Below are 14,569 nucleotides of genomic sequence, written 5' to 3' on the forward strand. Positions count from 1 at the left end.
ACACAAGTTCATGCACTTAGTAGACACTCAGCAAACATTAACTCTCTTTTCATTTCTCATTAGCACAGGTAATTAAGAACAGGAGCTGATAGACTGCACGTATCTGTGCAGAGATATATCTGTAATTAAAGTTTTAATTAAAGAAATACCAGACCAGGCAGATGGTTCTTATCCCTGCATCCTGTAAACCAAACAGCCGTGGCTTTTTGATCTTGCAAACAAGCAAAGGTGAGAGTAGCGGTATTCATGGTGGTGCACCAAAGGGGATAGGCAGTCTTATTTACTAACCATCATCTAATTTTGGTAGCATTCTGTGTGATGCCAGATCCAGGGATAATCATTGCACTTTGAAATGAAAGACAATACATCAAAGTTATATCCCAACCAAAGCTTTTAAGCCTCAAGTCAAGGGCATTACCACAGCCCAGCTGGTAGATCACAGGGCATGTGGTTTTGTGCTAGATCACAAAAGCTGACAAAGTGTTATTTAGGATCATCAGCTAAATACAGTATTAAAGTAGAGCACTATCCTGATTTTTCAGGTTTTGCCACCGTAAAGCAATGCACAATTGAGATGTGACTTGTGTCCACCTGTCTCATTCAGGTCTTCTCTGCCATGTCATGGTGATCTTAATGGTCAATGAAGTGCAGAATTTAAAAAAAATATGCCCTGAGGGGTGAGAGAGATGACTTATCTCAGATCTTACCACTTCTTAGGGAGCTCTTCCCCCGTGAACCCCAGACATTTATTCTGGTTACATCAGCATCAGCAGGAAGCTAGAGCAGTGCAGGGAGGTGGGGACGTGGTGGGGCCCTCAGCAGTTCTCCTTGACCTCTTGGGATTCACCCATTTCTTAACCCCCAGTTTCTTACCCTTCTTCATAATCCTTTACTTAGCCATGCACGCAATTTTCAGGCACTCAGTGCAGATAGGCAGTTGGACACCCGAATTACATACTAGTTGATACAGGTATGTTTTTGCCACTTAACATCTCGCTAATTCATTTTCTGCCTGGTAGAGCCAGTACTGAAGATGTTGATTTCTTGTATCAGAGTGGAGTGTTTTAGTTTAGAGGTTAGGAGAGTAGTTTTCTACTTTGCTGAACAGTGGGTGACCTTACTCCATCCCTGTGCTTCTTTCAAAGAAAGTAGAGCTTCTACTTGAAAAAAAGCCCACATTACACTGGGTCGTATATAAGCATCTTCATGTTAAAAGACTGTGTCATAAAATGGTAGAGCCTGAAAGTATTTTAACTTACCTTAATATCATCTATAAATCAAAACTCAGTCACCCTAGGAGAAATATGTATGTGTAAGCATAAGAGAACATGCCAAACCCACATATGAGCTCTGTGAGTGAACTTTGTGTCTCACAGGTGGATGGAAATGTGTCCATCACCTTCTGGCTTGGGGAAGACTTCTGTTATTTAGCGAGATGTTCTTTGATTTTAGAAGAAGTCAATTAAATGTAAGCTACTTTGAATAAACAGTCTTTTGTGGTTGTGTTCAGAAAATATTCTAAGACCAGAGTTGTGCTACTAGGTATTCAGTTGACATTTAACATGTGGAATTTGAACCTGACTATGAAATCTGTTTCTTCTCTAATTTGGTTTAAGACCTGAACACGCAACCTTTGAGTATACAACACGATTTTAGATTGTAGGAGGTTTCTTACTCATGAAGTGAAACTACTGTTACTCAGAGGGACAGTTATACCTTGCTTCAAGGTGGAAAATAGACTTGTTTTTCCATAGAGAGGAGAAACATCAGCAAACCTACCTGGAATGGTAGGCTTTTTATTTCTCTTTCTGTAGTGGGTTTTAAGAAAGCTTTTGCCCTACCTGATATCTGTGTGGTGATCGGGAGGGGGAGGTGTTCTGCTCACCCCAGAGTAACTTAAATTCAAGTATTTCTTCATTTGTTCAATAAATAATTTATTGAATGCCTAGTATTAAGCACTATCATAGGCATCTGGAATAAAGCAGTAAACAAAACCATGCCATTCCTCTCGAAGAGCTTATTTTCTGATTGAGGGAGAGGGGCAATAGACAATAAACAAACAAAAATAAATAACAGCAATCGAGTGCTTATACATACCAATTGCATTTATTAACTCATTCACTCTTCAGAACACTTTGAGAAAGTAAGTGCTATTATTACCCCCATTTCACAGATGAGAAAACTGAGATACAGAGAAGTTAACTTACTCAGTGTCACACAGCTAATGAGGGGTACTGGTGGCATTCCAACCCAGGTATTCTAACTCCAGGTTTCATGTTCATATACACAACGCTATTTTATTTCTCTGTTAAAAAACTTTATTTCTAAATTAGGAAATCAGCGTCAGTGATAGCAAGTGTGATGAAGAACAATGAAGCAAGGTGAACAGGGTAAAGGGTTCCTGGATGTCTGTGTGTGTGATGTGCACACTGTTTTAGTTAGCGTGCCTTGAGCAGGTGTCTCTCATAAGGTGATTTGAAGGAAGCAAGGTAGTGAACCATGTAGATATCTGGAGTGGGAGTTCCGAGCAGCAAGCAGAGGGAGCAGCAAAAGCAAAGGCCCCAAGGTAGGTGCAGGTTTGGCGATAGCATAGGGGAAATCCGGAGGGTGGCAAGGAGCCAGTGTTGCTGCACAGTGAGTGTGGTGGAGAAGCAGGAGGCGAGGCGGCAGGGGCAGTATCCTGTGGGGTCTTGCAGGTCGTGGTACAGTTTTTGATGTACTGAATGAGAAGGAAAGCCGTCTGAGAATTTTTGAGCTGGAAAAAGACACAATGAAAAAAAGATCACTTCAAAAGTAGTGCAGAGAATAGTCTAGGGCAGGGTCAACAGACCCCGGCCCACGGGCCAGGTCCGGCCTGCCACCTGTTTCTGGATAGCTAGCAAGTTAAGAAGGCATTTTACATTTTTGAATGGTTGAGAAAAAAATGAATAATATTTTGTGTCACGTGAAAATTAAATGAAATTCACATTTCAGTCTCTACTTCAGTTCCCATTTTATTGGAATAGAGCCATACTCATTCATTTGTGTATTGTCTGAGGCTGCTTTCGAGCTCCAGCAGCCAAGTTGAGTAGTTGTGACAGAGATCATATGGCCTGCAAAGGCTGAAATATTTACTATCTGGCCCTTTACAGAAAAATTTTGCTGATCCCTGGTTAGGGGAATAGGGATAGAACCGGAGGACCAGTGAGGAGATGTTGCAAGAGCTCACGGTGGCTTGTACCAGGGTAGTAAGAAGTGGTCAGATGTGAGTATGTTTTGAAGGAAGAACAGAATATATTGAAGCAGGAAGAGTAGAGTCAGGGATGGTGGCAGTGGTTTTGCACTGAGTAACTAGAAAAATGCAATTCCCCCTGTACTGAGATTGGGAAGACCCTGGGAACGGCAGGGGGAGGAGGGGTGAGGAGAATATGAGAGTTGTGTTTTGGACATGGCTTACGATGTCAAGTGTTGAATAGGCAGTGTTTGAATCTGTTACTCAGAGAGAGGCCAAGACTGGAGCTAGATTTTTGAGTGTTTTCAGCACATGGGTTCTTCAAGCTGTGGGACTGGGTGAAGTCCTGTAGGGAATGTACGATTAAGAAGTCCAAACATGGAGCCCTGGGGCACCCAATGTTCAGGGGAAAAGGGGGAAGAAAAGGAAGCAAAGGAGAATGAGAAGGTTTTCCTTCAACCAGAGAAGGAAAACAGGAGAGGGGTGTCCTAGAAGCATGTGTTTCACAGCAAGATACAGCCTGAGGATTCAGTGTGGATCTGGCAGCATGGAGGTCATTGGTGACTTTGGTAAGAGCTGTATGAGTGAAATGGTGGGGATAGAAGCCCAGTTCCAGCTGGTTCAAGTGAAAGTGGGAGGACAGAAAGTGGAGCTGGGGCTTTAAAGGAGTTACATTTTCTGCAGTCTAAGTGCAGGCTGGCAGAGGGCAGGGAGTTGGATTTAACCTGGGATTAGGATTTTGCCAAGCAAATACAGTGGAGGGAGGAGTAAGGGAGCTGAGCATTGTGCAAAAGAGTCGATGTGATGATAGAGCATGTAGTCTAAGCCACAGAAGGAGCAAAAGAGAGGCATGAAGAGCTGAGGGTAGTAAGAATTTGTAGGGTCAGTGGATTCAAGGAGTAGGATCCTGGAATTTTTAGAATTGGGGTAAAGAGTGGGGCACTTGAAATTAATAGTGTGGAGGGTTGCAGTTAGGGTTATATCAAGGTCTAAGGCAGACCAGTAGCAATGTCAGGTGAGCTACATGTGCAATTTTTTAATGTTCTAGTAGCCATATTTTTAAAAAGTAAAAAGAAACAAGTGAAATTTTAGTAATATATTTTATTTAACCTAATATCTAAGTTATCAATATAAAAATCATTGAGATGTTATACATTTTTGGTACGAAGTCTTTTGAAGTTGCATTTTATACTTCCAGCACATCCTCATTCGGACTAGGCACATTTCAGATGCTTAGTGGCTGCATGTGGCTCATGGCTGCCATACTAGACAGCCATGGATGGTCATGGAGTGTAGTCTGAGGTTATCAAAGGGTAAGTGGGTCAAGGAACGGAGAGGCCAGGGTGTATGAGGGATTGTCTGTGTGGATCTGAAAAAACTTAAGACTCCTTATGAGGGAGTGGGCTTGCAGAGGAGGGGAGGCCATGGTGGTTAGCAGAAGGTGGGTGCTTCATTGGTTACTACTCTAACCTGTGACCCACCAAGCAAGTATTTCTTGACTGTGATCTTGTCCCACTTCTCAAAACATCTGTGAGATTTTGAGAGATTGCTTTTGCTTCATTTTAAGTCCAAGTGGTACCTCCTGAAATTGTGGGTTTTCGGGGCAAGATTTCTGAATCACAGTAAAATATCAGAACACAAACTCATAATTTTGACAGAATCTTCTGCAAGGGGCAGCTTTTTGGTTGGGTTTTTATTTCATCCAGAAGTCCTTTCATTGAGTCACTGTTGAAAATATTAACCCAATGCAAGTCATTACAGCCAATTTTTTTTTTTTTTTTTTTTTTGCCAGAAAAAACAATATCCTTTAGTTTTTTATTTTTATTTTGGCAGGTCTTTAGATATCTGTTTTGATTTAGGCATAATCTTCAAATTCCTCAAATGCTGTTAGTTATACTTAACAATCGTAAATGTGTTTGGATCCCAGCAGAAGCTGACATTCAGTAGATTTGAAATAGTCCCACGTGATACAGGCAATAACATACAAAATCTGCCTACCCTTCGGCTGACCTTTTGAAAGGGCAGATGTGGTGAGCCTTTTACCAATGCAGAGAATTTAACTCACTCTCACTCTCTCTCTCTCTCTCTCTTTATGTATGTATATTTGTGTGTGTGTGTATATATTTGTTTGGCTTCAATCCATTGATGTGTTTTTAAAGATTAATGAAACTTGATAATGATTTCAGAAAGATACTTTTTAGCCTCATAGGCCAGGAAAACGTAAAATATTTTGAAAGAGCAGACAGGAACATCTCAGCAACACACATGTTCTTACTACTTTTTGTACTGATAATGTGTGCTGTTCATATGTGCCCCAAGGAGAAGGTAAATGTATACCTCAATTCTGTACCTTTATTAGGTTTAAATTTACTTTCAGTTCCCTTTATTTTGTTTCCTGCAGTATTAAGATTAACCAGAAAAGTCTCAAAAATTAACCTAAAAAAATCCTACAAGTCCCAATATTTAGGAAGACAAGCCCATTTTGAGCCATGTGCTTGTGAACCCCATATTCTTGGCTGCCTTGTATGTTGAAGGAGTAATTACTTGTTCATTTTGTAGTAGCTAAAGTCTCAGGAATGAGGGATCTGAATAGTCTATAGCTTGTCAGTGTCCAGACTTTACTGATCTTCTGAGAGCCTCATAGAGAATCTGGTTTGTCACTGTGTTATTTTACTCTCTTTTAAATAAAATGTTCTCCTTTCTGCATCATTGTATTCACATGAAAGAAAGCTCAGTAACTACCATTTAGTAATAATGAAAGCTTACTCATTACATAAGTTTTCTTAAACACTCTTTATTCTAATTAAAATGTTTCCATCTGATGGGAAAGTGTATGGGTACCAAGAACTGGAAATTAAGCAAGAAATTAAAAGAACATTAATGGCTTTATTGCAGCTTGTTGTGAGGTTTTTCTCCCCACTAAATGGTGTTTTGCTTACTAAGTCACCCCTTCACACATAAATCTTTATGACGAATGGACTGGAATATATCCCAACAAAAGAAAAGCTATTTTATGATGCCACTTGTAAATTATAACACATGTTATGGAAGTATTCGCTTTTTAAGAAGTATTAGCTTTTTAAAGGCATTGTTAGTGTAATTAATTCGACACACAGAAAATTCTAGTTATTTTGAAAGTGAAGGTCGATGTGTAAAGTATAGGAGACCAGGACAGTGAGTGTTCTGACATTTTTTAATATTTTTTTTTATTTAGACCTAGCTCACTAGAATGCTCAAAAAATCTAAAGTATAACATTTGTAATTTATTTATTCTTTCAGAAATTTACTGCTGAAACTTAAGCTTTAACCACCATAGCCAGCATAGCCTTGACCAGGGCGAGTGGTCTGCAGTAGGCAAGCACTTGCCCACGCTTGTTCTCTGGGTACAGAGTCCACGTGCATGCCCCCACTCTGGTGGTTCTGTTTGTGGTCTTTTGGATTTGTCTCTACTAATAAAGTATTCATTAACCTGAAGCTCCCACCTCTGGATATAGATGAGGTGAAAGTAGAGGAATACCAAGCCCCCATCCCTTCCTGATCAAGGACCAAATGCCCCCACCCACCTGCATGTCATCTGCCTCCTGGCCTCCCTGGGTGCGTGGGCACTTCATGCTTTTGATCCTTCCCACTTGCTGTTTCTCTACTCCAGCCCTTCCTCCCCACTTCTGCTTGATTTGGCAGACAGATTCTAAAGGCCAGCCCAGTTGCCACTCCTCCTTGCACCCTTTCTTGGGCTATGTTCAGCACAGCCTGTGTTTTGGTTCACTCTTATCCTGGGCACTGCTTCCCATGTCCCTCTGAGGGCCTTTGCCACAGCATATTGTAATTTATCTTCATAGATGTTTTTAATCCACTAAACTGGGAGCTCCGTGGGGCCAGTGCTGGGCCTCCCTTGTTTTTGTTTCCCTAGGTCCCAGCCTAGCATCTGCATGTGGTTATGGGTGGATGGATAGGGGACGTGAGGTTGGGTAAGGTACCTTCAAGCCAAAAAGGTAAACTTAATTGCTTTGGAGGAAGAGAAGAATAAATACTGTTTTTGTTTGTACAGGTCTAAAATTTTGGTAGCAGAAACAAATGTCCAAAGAGCAATGGAAAACAAGTCAGAAGCTGCTGTCTGATTCCAGAGGTGCTCACATTTTTTGTAAAAAAAAAAAAAAAAAAGTAATTTACATTTGATCACTTTGAAATCTTCAGTTTGTTGTTTTTATATCTTAATTAATTATTTAATTGAATTACCCCTAGGGAAATAGGCCATAAATGTCATGAGTACTTTGAAAGAAGCCCACAGCTCTTTTCTTTTTACGACATGCCCTTTTTAGTACCATATTATAGGCTTGTGAAAGTGTCCTCTGAACACTGGACACATGCCTGAATGTGGTGGTCCTTTTTTACTTACCTTGATCCACTGGAATTAAACAGTCATGCTTATATTCAGTTGATTTGAGGTTTGGTTGGAAATCAGTCCCAAATTGGGGAAACAAATGAGATATTATGGCATCCACTCCGCCCCACACATGCTCCCAGCTTGCCCTGTAAGACTCATGAGCACAGTGTTCAGGGTTTTACCTAAAATCACTCTCTTTTTGACTCTTCCCCCACAATAGTACCTGAGCGAGGGGAGGGAAATGAAAGAACACATCTGAGGCTTCCCTTTCTGTATCAGTGTGCATTTTGGTCATTTAAAGGGCCATTGTAGAAGTGGCCTGAGGCTTGTTAGGATTGTACATTAATTAGGAAGTGTTAGTCCTTTTACTCATGCAACCTGCAGTATCCCTTTTGAAATATTGTATTTTCCTAACCTAGGAAACTGGCCTAGGAAGTAACAATTGGAAGTGCTGGGAATTGATTTTAAGTAGTCCACCTTCTTAGTCCTATGCTTCAGCAAATAGTGTCTACCAGGGGAGCCTCTTGAAGCATTGTGTTCTGTTATATCAATATGTACTTAGACATGTTAATCTGAATTAGAGAGCTGATTGTACATAATGACTCCCCTGGGATGCTATGTTAGAAAAAAACAAAACAAAAACTTAAGTAGTTTGCTGAATATGCATAGTAAGTAAAAAAAATTCTTCTAAAATTAGTGTTAATTGAATCTGAATCTTGATCATTTTTGAACTTTCAATTTTTAATTTGATCCTTTAAAAAAGTTTTGTGGCCTCTTAAAGATACAATTTATAATCCAATGGAAGTTATGCTGTAATGATTACAAAAAAGCCAATTGTGCAAGACCCAGTTTCGAGTTATCATAGGGGAAGAAGTCCGATGTGTGTGGGTATATATACATGTGTATAGGGTGTGTGTGGGCTAAATATATACATGTACATATGAATACATATATATGTATTTAATAGATACTTTAGTTTGCCTTTACCCAGATGTCTCCTTCTCTTTCTGCCTCTGGAAATGGGGCAAATTTTCTTCAGTTAAAAACAGAAATAGAAGCGATGGTTTTGACCCATTTTACACCTGTTTATTTCAGGCTCTCACCACACACTTGTTCATGGGCGCAGCAAGAAGAGGGATCCACAGAGCTGGAGCTGTGAGGGCTGACACATTGGAGTGAAAGCTGGCAGGATTCGTAGGGGGAGCTTTACCATCCTGCCAGTCCCATATCTGGCTTCGAGACAATTCTATTAATGAATTAATTGTTCTCAGAACCCCAAATTAATTTGAACCGAATGTCACTAAACATGAAGCAGATTAGAGTGACCTACCCTTGCCTCATCCGGCGTTACAGTGAAGCAGCTCTGCGGCCTGACCAGCCCTGGGGAGCAGGCTCTGTCCACACGCCACCAGGTCCAGAGGCCTCCATGACCACCTGTGATGCCACCCTCTGTCCCCTCAGCAAGCTTACCTTTCTTACTGGCACTTACCCCAGCGGTGATATATTTTCCTGTTGATTACCACCTGTCTCCTGCAGAATGGAAGCTCCATGAGAGCAGGGCCTATGTTATCTAACCCTGTATATCTCCAGTGCATAGGACAGTGCCTGGCACGGTGCAGTCTAAATAAATGCTGTCGATTGAATGCGTGGGTCACTAGCATTGCATCCTTTCTGAATGTTTTCACTTTAACTTGCCTTTTGTATATACCTTTTCAAATGATAAAGCAGGGACAATTTGGGAGTAAGTACAAAACTTTTGTTCTGGTTGAAGTAACTGGCAGCCTAGTCCAGGGTACAATGAGAAGCTGGAGCATATCAGGACTTTGGAATTATGAATTATAAATGTTTTATGTGTTATGGTATGCATGTTTCCTGAAGAAGTAGAAGACATAGATGCAGGGGAAACATGAGTCATGTCTCTGGGGTACTTTAATAACAAGATACCTCCCAAGAGTCTAGAAAGAAACATTGGGAAATAAAAGTAGGGGGGTAGAAAATAGGCAAATACTTAAGTTTCCTTAATAATTTAAAATAATAAATTTTGGCATTAAGTAAACAAGATAAATCAAAATATTTTCTAGATCAAGTGAGCATTAACAAAGATACAAAGGGAACTTCGAGGCAGTTATTTAAATAATACTGACAGAAGTACTTTTGTTCCAGATTACCTTCACAGATGCCATAGTTACTCCGTCTTTATTCTTTGTGTGTTGGCATAGGCCAGAGTACCAATATTGTTCTTGAAAACATTTGAGGAGGGTTTTTCCCCCCATAACAAAGAATAAAAACAAAACCAAGGAGACAGTATCCTGTGATGTAGGATGTTATCTCAAGGTGAGTTTATTTGTAGCTGTAACTTGTGACGAATCGTTTAAAGAAGTCAAACTTCTTTGTAGGTATAGTGTATTTTATTTGTCAGATTTTGTTCATTTCAGTGTAAACTTTGGTTATTTATTACACACTGAAGGAAATCAACTAAAATCAGGAAAAACAAAGGTCCACTTGAACTTGAATTTTATTTCACATTAATAAGTAATATATTTTTTTATCAAATCAGTAAATATGCTTCAATTCCTTTTAAATAGAGTATGAAAACCAAAGGCCAGATTTTTATGTACCACAAAGCAAAGCAAAACCAAAAATCCTTTCCGGGCATAATGCATTTTTCATTAAACTTACTGCTGTATTATTTTGATTATATAATCTTATACTCCCATGAAAGTATAAGAAGTGTGAATTCTGGAGTGAAGAAATAATTGCAAAATGTGGTTAATGAGGCAGAACTCACAAATCTGTATTTATAGTTTTGTGGACGAATAAATCATCAGCAGAGGATACAAATGTAAAGAAAAATTCTTGATTGTATTCAAGAAATATTAATACAAGGTTGAACTTTTTACTAAAATGGAATTTTAAGCCTCTCAGAGGGATGTTTTGAGTATTAAATAAGTGTAATGTGCTTAGAATAGCAACCTAAGACGTGAGCGCTCATAAATATTTGCTATTTACAAATGGCAGTCTTACAAGGATTCTAGTATGAAAGATTAAATCATGTTTTAATCATGCTTAATAAACTGCACTATAATTTTATTATGGTGAATGTCCACTTCTAATTTAATGAAGAGTGGCTTTTTAAAGCAAAGAAGAAACCACAATGTTTTTCTTGGTGCTCTTACATTGTGTACATGTAAACAATGGTGGGACAGGTTATCCAGATGACAGCCCCTGTGACCAAGGTGCAGGAGCAAATGTGTCGTTCTTAGTTTTATTTTATGTTATTTTCATAAATCTGAAGATTTGATAACATTGTTTTTAGTATATCTTGCTGCTACATGCATGTACCTTTAAGTTTTATGGAATTAAATTGGAATTTGTGACCAACAGATACTAATGCACTGCCAAAATTACATATATAGCACTTCATTGATTTGAAATCTGGTTTTCATTGAACATTCCTGCAGTTTAAACTGTGTGACATTCCACAAATTAGTGCCCTCTGGTGGCACATGGGGAACCTCAGGCAGAGAGAGACTGACCAGGAGCCTTCAGATGACTCTTCTAACGAGGAGCCACTAGGTACTTGGTTCTTATAGCTTCTGTTTTTGGTAGGTTTTGAAAAGTCCCATGGTAGTTGGTTTATGCCCATCTGTAATTTTATATTTTTTCTTGTGTTTGGTGCTTGTCAGTTTCTTACTCCATGAAGCCATGGCCCTGGAGTTGACTCCATCACTGCCTTACTACGAATCTCCTCCAGGAGCTTAGTGAAATTCTGGGTGAGAGAATGTTCAAAGTTGACTTGCTGTAAGAGGTATACCAACATTAAGATTTCCCATGAGGAACCAGGACGTCCATTTTTAGCTGCATCTCTTAACTCGCCTTTTCAAGGGAGACCATGTCACTTCCTGGATTAAGGAAGGAGCCTCCCTCTGTGATGACTTTTGGTGATTCACTGGCACAGCTTGTGGGAGCCTTTCTGGTGGATTAGTCTTTGATGGGCGTTTGTTTTCCCTTTTGGTATTCCCTGGACGGCAGCCCATCTTTGCCAGGTAGGCCCCTTGGCCAGATTTTGTTATTCTTGGACTTTAGGATCAGGCAGACCAGGAACTGAATCCCACCTCCACCTCTGAAAAGTTGTGGGACCCTGGTAAAGTCATTTTGTCTTTTACATGTTTCTTTAGCTGTGAAACAGGGATGATTTCTGACCTATGTTTAGAGACAGTTGTGAGGATGAAATGATATGTCTGATAAGAGTCCTGAGAAACTGACCTGTGCAGACTGCTACTGAAGACATGTTTCCTTCTCTTCCTTGAAGGCAAGCCTTCCCTCCCTTTTTAATTTAAAAGGTTATTAAAATAAACTTTATTTCAGAATAATTTCATATTTACAGCAAAGTTGCAAAGATAGTTCTGAGTACCTATACTGTATATTCTTCACCTTGTTTCTTGTGCAAGCTGCACTTTTATACTGTTGAGTTTTCCTGGTAACTTTTCATGTATAATCCCTGTGAACTTGGATCAAATTTGGTTTGCGTATTTAGCACTTTGCTAAGACTGAAACATTTGCCTTGACTCCTTAAATTCCACTGTGGATGTGGCATTTGCTTCCAGACCATCCTTCTGTTTTTCCCTTGCTCTTGTTTGTGACCATTTGGCATTAGAATAGCCGCCTGTGATTTCCCAGGATCTTAACACCTACGTTGTTTTCCATCTTCACGCGGTTAATGAGCTGTGCAACCTAAGGAATGAGGAGCTAGTCAGTTTACATTAGTGTTCCAGTTAGGCACTTTGGCCATCTCATAGCTACTTCTCATGCAATCACAATTGAAGTCAAGGTAGAAGCACCTGCGTCTTAAAAAATAACAACCCCCCAAAAGTTTCTTATCTTTAGAAATAAGAAAAACTTACTGAACTTCCCAATTATTAATAAAATCCACTGGCTAGTTTTAATACATAATCATATTATTATATGGAAAAATAGTAGCATCTCATATTTTATTAACTTTCGCAGTTTAAGAAAATGATACCACAGACAACATCTCATTTGGTTTCTTAGGAACCCTGAGAGACCAGCAGGGAGACTTTGTTCCCTCCATTTTTGTGAACCCATATGAAGTAAGGGAGGCCAAGGAGTGACCTGGTAGAGACTACAGGGCAGTAGTTAGAGTCCGAGTCCCAGAGAGTCATTCTGCAGACAGTCGTGAGGACCTCCCGCCCGGGCCTGCCCATAGCACTCCTGCAATCACAAGTCTTTGCAAATGCTCTTATTCTCCTTTTAAAATGGCTAAACTCTACCTCAACAATCTTATTTATGCCATTCATATGCATAATAATTAATACTTGATAGACAACTTCCCTGTTTCATTTCAGCCCAGATCTGTACTGAGTACTATGAAGTCAGCATTTTTGGGCTTGAATTAACAAAATGTCACCATACTGTGCCTTTCAGAGGAATCCCTGGGCTGGGCAGGCCGGGGTTCAGCTTGTGCCCTGCTCTGTGTGGGCACTGTTAGCACCGTTAGCAGGCTCAGGATAACTGGCCTCTTCTGTGAGGTGTCATCTTGTTTGCGATCTGTGGGTTACATATTGTGCTAGAGATAAACCTTGACAGTAGAGGCATGTGTGACATATTTTTTACAAGAGCCACTGAGATATTTGAATGAGAAGATGATGTAGTTTGAAAAAGTGATAAATGGGCCAGGTTCTTGAGAAGCTAGCAGAATGTCTTATTGAAACCTTGAAATCCAATCCGAAAACAGAAATGAGTCTCCCATGCAATTTTTTTTTTTTTTTTTTTTTTTTTTTGCAAATATGGTGGGGGTAGATGCTTTTATATAAATTCTAATATCTGTTTCTGTGGTATAAAAATTAAATTTTGTTGTCACATGCCCTGCTTTGTTTGTCTCTTTTTTGGTTAGGTTTGCATTTCTAACAGCATCTCAGGTAACCTTTCTGAATACATGTTCAGAGGAGCCATGTGCTGGTGGCTGTAGTGGCAGCTAGTCCCAGACTGTTAAGTCTCATTGACCACTTCAGTGTATTTGGTGGGTGTTTTGTCTTTTTTTTTTTTTTTTTTAAATCAATAACAGAGGTGAATCTACATTACAAAGCCAAAGGCAAATGTGTGAATTAAGATATGTCTTAATCTTTTGAAGTCCTAACAGTCTTCATTGTGTTTTTTTTTTTAAGCTTTGTCTGTTTTAGCCTGGCACTTAGGATCGTGGAGCCGGAGTACCTCTCTGCTGGCCTTTTCTGCCTGGGGGGGTGCACGCCTGCCTTCTCAGCCACAGTCTCAGGGGCCATGTGATAAAAATCTTTGTTGTTGTTTTGGTTGCTCTCTTCAGGTGTGATGCTTTTAGGACGTTATAAAACAAATGGGACGGTCTGGCTGGAATGAGAGGCTGGGTAGCCATTGATATGAGGTTGTCCCTGTTGACAGGTTTGCAGAATTCAAAATGAAGATTTTAGGCTCTCATGCACGTTGTGTTTTGTCACAGGCTTCCATCCCATCAGGGGCTGCTGATCCTTGGAGGGTGAGACTCATTCTTGGCTCCGTTGGATGGTGAACTTCACTGTGGACCACTTGAGGGACTGTTAACACTCCCCTTTCTTTTAGTATTAGACTGTAATCCGTGTTGCCAGTCTGAGAGAGAGAGGTGTTTGTGTGCATTTGTAGTTTACTGACCTTGACTGGAAAAAAGGTTAAGATTTTGGTTGTATAGTTTATGTAAATGTCCAAAAACATTAAGCCCACTCCCCACATACATAGATGATCCAGTTATCCCAATATTTATTCAAATTACTAATTTCTTTCAGCCATAGATGGACAGTTTCCCTCTCTCTTTTCTTTACCCGCAAGATAGAGTCACACTAAAAAATAACACAGCCTCCAGTATTTAAATGTAGAAACTGAAGATCCCTGCTTGGAGGTTCCTTATGGCAAGCACAATTAAGTACGCAGACAATTGGGGCAATTGT

At 39.9% G+C, this 14,569-nt stretch overlaps 1 protein-coding gene across 10 annotated transcripts in view; it reads left to right on the forward strand.

Annotated features, from left to right (window-relative positions):
• CAMTA1 (calmodulin binding transcription activator 1) overlaps positions 1 to 14,569 on the forward strand; it is an 830,964-nt gene that overhangs the window by 89,507 nt on the left and 726,888 nt on the right. Inside the window, exons 5-6 of one of the 10 annotated variants that reach the window (XR_011234491.1) lie at positions 7,260 to 7,337; positions 8,691 to 8,753. The exons of 8 other annotated variants lie outside the window; for them this stretch is intronic. The gene's annotated coding sequence lies outside the window, so the exon portion shown is untranslated. Of the gene's footprint in view, positions 1 to 7,259; positions 7,338 to 8,690; positions 8,756 to 14,569 lie in introns of those variants that run through there. One more of the 10 variants, XR_011234490.1, reaches the window with a different exon arrangement.

The sequence above is a fragment of the Eulemur rufifrons genome, chromosome 8, assembly GCF_041146395.1.
Source record: "Eulemur rufifrons isolate Redbay chromosome 8, OSU_ERuf_1, whole genome shotgun sequence".
Taxonomy (NCBI): Eukaryota; Metazoa; Chordata; class Mammalia; order Primates; family Lemuridae; genus Eulemur; species Eulemur rufifrons.